Source organism: Emydura macquarii, unplaced genomic scaffold, assembly GCF_026122565.2.
Source record: "Emydura macquarii macquarii isolate MOO-44397 ecotype Brisbane River unplaced genomic scaffold, CSIRO-AGI_Emac_v2 contig_106, whole genome shotgun sequence".
Taxonomy (NCBI): Eukaryota; Metazoa; Chordata; order Testudines; family Chelidae; genus Emydura; species Emydura macquarii.
The window spans coordinates 7,507-13,462 of NW_027130243.1; the positions used below are offsets into that span (position 1 = coordinate 7,507).

At 51.4% G+C, this 5,956-nt stretch overlaps 1 pseudogene; it reads right to left on the minus strand.

Moving 5' to 3' along the window:
- Positions 1-3,509: 3,509 nt before the first annotated feature.
- LOC137149991 (olfactory receptor 52R1-like) lies at positions 3,510-5,258 on the minus strand (annotated as a pseudogene).
- Between the last annotated feature and the right edge of the window lie 698 nt (positions 5,259-5,956).

Here is a 5,956-nt window from a genome sequence, read left to right on the forward strand (position 1 = left end):
TCAGATAGCCGAGTCCCACACCTCTCTCACAGCAGCATCTGCAACAACATCCCACTCTGAGAGCCAACACAGGGAAATGCCCCAGGCAGGATGGAAATGGGTTTCTAATATACATCTGGGCAATCCCAGTGGGGTTCCTAGGCTGCAGACAATAGACACCAGCCAATGTCTCTCCATGTCTGCGCTTCTGTGTTCTTTATCCATCTGTGGGAGTAAATAGTAATTAAGGGTCCTTCCCACAGGGAGGAGAGAACTCCCGGGCTCTCTGCGGAGTCAGAGAGGAATTGGCTGCTCAGTGTATTTGTGTATAGTTAAACATGATCGTCAATTAGTCAGAGAAGCAGGGGTAATGGCTAGATCTCCATAGGGTCTGACGCCCTGTCAATGCTTGTGATGGATGGCTAGCTAGCAGACAGGCAGATCTGGAGAAGGATGATGCTGGAGAGACATGGACACTTTCAGCAAACACACAGCGCTGTCGCTAAGGCCTCAGAGATCTTGTAAGGTTGAAGTCTATGACATCTCCCGAGTTACCTTTGTTTACGAAATTTGTTATCACCTAACAAAAGAAATCACGTCTGTGACATGTCATATTTATTTTGTTGATGACCCTTCCCTCCATCAGTCCACAAACCAATGGCCTGCACTGGTGTATGTGGATTGCTCGAAATAACTTCCAGACACAATGTAAAACTGAGGCCCTGATCATTTTACTAAAAATCTTACATGGCAGCAGAAGTGACGTTGGCAACCCCAATGTCCTGGTCAAATTTCAACTTGAGTAAAACTGAGTCACCCTGGACTGTTGATTGGTTCTATATTTCTTTCTTCTTCTTCTTCTTTGTATGCAACTGTGCCCAGCGCCTCCTATGAAGGATTCAAGCTGCATTGGGCTGGACACATGAAATGAAGACCTTGTTTCAAAGGAAATTCCTCTTCCTGTCCTGTTCTAAACTGTGTTCTGTAGGAGCTGTGCGCTGCTAAACAGCTGCCATGCTCCACGCCACAGGTGGGTGCATCGAACCCTGTTTCTGGTTTGTAAAGCTACGGGAACCTTCTGGAGCAACAACATCCCACTGGAACATATCCCACAGAGTCCTAGCTGCCAGTCCCTCGCTTAGTCTCCCTCAGACCTGGCTAGTCAGGCCCACACAGCAGCACAGAGGCCTGGCGCTCTTGCTCTCTCCGGTGATCTGGGAGTGAGGAATTCCAGCTTCACCATGGATTCGCTGGGGCACCTTGGACAAGTCACTTGCTCATTCTATGCCCCAGGCTCTCCATGCACTAAATGTAGATTATTATGGCTGGGGTGCTGCTACTGAAAGACGCTGAGCAGGGCCTTACAGTCACACACTGCACTGATTGGGTTCCCGTGCAGCACATCGTTAGGTCTCTGTGCACTGTGCAGGATTCCAGGCAGCGAGTGGTCCTTGCAAAGAAGCAAGACAAGGCTGAGCTGTGCGAAAACCTATTTTTGTGGTGGTGGTTTGTAGCTGTTTGTTTAAAAATTCCTTCTTGTGTGAGAAGGACTGCAACCCTTCATCATGACACACATGAGGCCTCAGTGCATCAATCGACTGCAGCACAAAGAGAAGCGATGCCATGCAGTGGCTAAAGCAGTGGAGCTGGGGGTCAGGACTCCTGGTTCTGCATTCCTGCTACTCACTCACTGTATGGCCTTGGGTAAATCACTCACCGCTGTGTGTCTCAGTCCGTCCAGAACATGTGGAGAACGCAGCTCAGCAGGCTAGCCAAAGAGCTTCAGATGCAGTGATCAAAAGTGTCATGCAGGATGTTTGTTAGACTCTGCTTTATTGTCCAGCCTTCAGCCCCTGGGCAGGGACATTGTGGTTCTCGTGCAGATCCCATGTATGTTTGTAATGACCCGGCTAGTGTAAAGTGCGCCATTTATGTCCTGCCCTGTGAGCTATAGAAACCAGCCTGGCCTCTGCATGGCAACCCACCTTCCCTGGTAACCCAGGTGCTTTCCTGTCCTTCAGCCTCTCCTTCAACTCTTGTCCAGCTAGTTTCAAAGCTGATCCCTTGTCCTACCCCAGAGGCCTGGCTCAGAGAAGGGGGCTCCCAGCACATTCTCACTGGAGGTGTATGTTGGGGGATCGTCCCACTATTATGGGGAACTTTCCTGGCTCATTCTCTACCCTGGGGGAGTTGGTTTGCAAAAGGATCTGCGTCCTCGCTCCCACTTCCTTTAGCGAGAGGCCGCACCTGACTGTCAGGGTTCCCCTTCCACTCTCCTGTGTGGCAGAGTTCCTGTAACCCTGACAATGCTGTGTTGTGCTTGGATTCTTCAGTTACTTGCACTGATAGAGAAACCAGCACAGGGAAACTGAGAAATGTAAACACAAAGACAGGGTTTATTGAACTACAACTAAAAGCAGCCAGAACTGGCTGAGCTATCCCATAATATTCTAACTCTGTTGCTAGTGCAACCAGCTAGGCAGGACACTGAATAGAAGCTGTGGCTAGCTAGGCAGGACACAAAATACACAACATATTGCTCCCTATTAATGAAATCACCTATTTAACAGGGTACACTGCCTCATTTCCCCACTAAACCCCTGGGATTATTCTATCCTGTAAATATGGGTTTGCCCTAGCTAAAGGTCTAGCCGTTGCGGAGGCCTTTCTCTCTAAGTGGGTGATGGCAGACTTTGGTGTTCTTGCACCAGAAGGTGTCATTGTCTAACAATGTAGCTCGAACAGGTGAGGGGCTGTATCTGTTGCAGAGGTGGATGGAGGAGCGGAGTCAAAAATGGGTGACTCTTGACTCGAGGATATCTCACCTGTAATGGTGAGGTCAGGCAGTTCACTGGAGATGTGTCCTTGGGACTTGTATGACCTGGCAACAACTGATCTATATGCTGCCACCAGGTGAGTCATCTGCAGTCTGGACAGTGCAGGAAATAGCTCCTGCCTGGGCAATGACTGTAGCAGTGACCCATTTAGCTCCAGAAGCAGAGTTCTCAGCTAGGACAGGTTTTCCAGGACTGAAAGTTCAGTCTTTTGCTCTGTGTGCACATCTGATGACTTGGTTGTGCTGTTGACGTTGCACAACTTCTTGTGCTTTGGAGGGTTTCAGCAGATCAAAGCAAGTGCGCAGCTGTCGTCCTATCATTAGAAAGCTCCAGCTCCAACCTTGCCCAGCACGGCTGCTGCTCAGCCTCCAGCCCAGCTCCACGGGTGGCCCCTCGGCCCCTCTGGTGCCAGCTGCCTTGGCTGAGGCCCGGCTCTGTCCTTAGCCCGGCCCTGCTCTGCCCCAGGCAGTGCCAGCTCACACAGAGGACGGGACCCCAGCTAGTCCCAACTCCCTCATTGGCCTGCCTGCCCTGTAAATCGGTCTGACCTTGGAGCGTTGGCCACTTCCCATTGGCAGTGGGGGCTGTCCGTCTCCAGGCTCCTGATTTCCCCCTTGGCCCGCTCCCGGCCTTTTGGTCCTGGGAGATGCCAGCCTCTTCTCTGCTCAGTGTTGGCGAGGGGCCGCAGCCCCCTCAAACATGGGTCAGGAACGTCTGGGCCAGGCAGGAAGCACAGCTGATCTCCCAGGCTCTGACCCCAGAAGGTGCCCAGCATCCTGGCAGCGCAGAGCTGGACATAGTGATGTTGGTCAGGGCCAGCATGGAGAGAGAGAGACGTGGGCTTGTGCAGACCGGTGCCGCCTTGATGAGGAAGAGCCGGGCGGCGTTGCCCAGCAGCGTGGTGATGTAGATGGAGCAGAAGGGGATGGAGATCCACTGGTGCTCATGCTCCAGCCCCGGCAGGCCCAGCAGAATAAAGGAGGAAGGGCAGAAAGCACTGGCGTTGGAGGGAGCTGACATAGGGAGAGGTGGTGGGCATGTTCGGCCACAGGGAATCCCAGTCACCTGCTAGAAAAAGGAAAGGGTGGAACACAGAGGCACATGAGGTACATTACAGGGCTGCCCATATCCAACATGGATCCTAAACCACCCCTGCAGGACACACTCTACTGGGAGCCCCAAAACACTACGTTTCAGGAGCCACAGGCTGGGCACTGCAACCAACTGCAGCCCAGCCCAGCTTCTCCTCCAGCTGAGTCTGTTTTGCTGCAACCATACCCCTGCACCAAAGAGTCCCCTTGTCTTTTCTTGTGCCTCTCTCCTGCCCCAGCTTCTTCTGTCTCTCTGATTCAACCAATCTTGGTGTTTTTAAAGGGCCTGGAAAGGTTCTAATGTCTCTTTGACTGTCCTGTAAGTGACCTAGGAAGGAAGGCCTGCACCAGGTCACCAGCCAGCTCTCCATTGAGCTCAGACTGATAGCCAGGACACCAGAGAAAACTCAGGTCCCTTTTCTGAGTAAGGAGGTGGAGCAGCCTGTCCCGGATCTGCTTTGTCCTCAATTCTACAGATGATGACTAGGCATGGGGGGCACCAGGAGGTACATGTTGGCAGATGAGATGTGGAAATACAGGGGCACATTGTGGCCAAACCGGTGTGAGGAAGGAGAAAAGACATGGGATGTAAAAGGCTAAAATGACACAGAGGTGGGAGCTGCAGGTACTAAAAGTCTTGAGCCGGGCGTCCTTTGTGGGGAGACTGAAGATGGCCCTGGATAGATCTGAGTGTACGAGAAGGTGATAAAAGACACATCTGGTCCAATCACTAAGAATGTCATCAAGAGGCCATAGTAGCTGCTGCTCCGGATGTCGGCACAGGCCAGCTTCACCACAGCTAGGTGCTGCCCAGCACGTGTGAGCGGATGATGTTGGTTCTGCAATAAGGCCACCTCCTTGCCAGGAAGGGGAAAGGGCAGTACGAGCAGCCCACCCGCAGCAGCATGGCCAGGCCAATGTGGCCACCACAGCATGCCTCAGGATGGTGGAATGTCTCAGGGGATCGCAGATGGCCACGTAGCGATCCAAAGCCAGGGCCACGAACATCCCAGACTCCATCACTGCAAAGCAGTGAATAAAGTACAACTGGGTGAGGCAGGCACTGAAATTGATCTCCCTGGAATTGAACCAGAAGATGCTCAGCATTTTGGGCAGGGTGGCCGTAGACAGGACCAGGTCGGTGACAGCCAGCATGCAGAGGAAATAGTACATGGGGGCGCATGGAGGCTCTGCTCCATCCTCACGATCAGCAGGATGGTGAAGTTCCCTAAGATGGCTATGGTGCTGGCGATGGCGCAGAAGGATGGAGATCCAGACATGTGCCGCCTCCAGCCCAGGAATGCCCAGCAGGATGAAGGAGAGAGGTTGGTGAAGTCGGTTGTGTTGGAATCTGACATGGCGTAGGGGAGAAGGTGTCCAACTCTGAGGCAGAACAGTGTCTCCTGCATGTACCAGAGAGCTCTCTGAACTCCCTTTATGTGCCCTGGATCTAGGGTGATGGTCGCATGGCAAATACCTAGATGGAGAGATCATGTTAAAATGAGGCGCTACTTGCACAAGGGTGGCTGTTTCAGAGGGAAGCATGTAGCCTTTTATTTTTATTTTAATAGTGTTGTATTACAAGATGAGTGGATTCAGTTCTGGTGGCTACAGTGTCAAGTTCACAAAGTTACCTCTGCTTGGTTTAGATCCAGAGTTCACAGAACACATGAAGGACAAGGCAAGGAACACAGACAGTCACAGGAAGAAGGTCTAATAACTTTTATCAATTTTTTTAAAGTTACCAATGAAGAAGTTAGGAAATAACACATAGAACTCCTAGATCTATCCACTCACCAGTTACGGGTACAGACATATTTACCTCCTCCTAGTTACTGGTAGGGTCTGATGGGTTTTTCATGGATTGATAATTAGTGAAGGGATGTTTCCCACTTCCTTTCCCCATGGGAAGCTCAGTTTTTCCAATCTGGGCATCGTCTTTTATATACTACAATTTGTGACTATATCTATATTCTGTGCATGTCCATGAAAATGTCTGCCCTTCTTTCTCCTGCTCGGCCTGGTGTTCCCAAAAATTTGAGGTAGCCC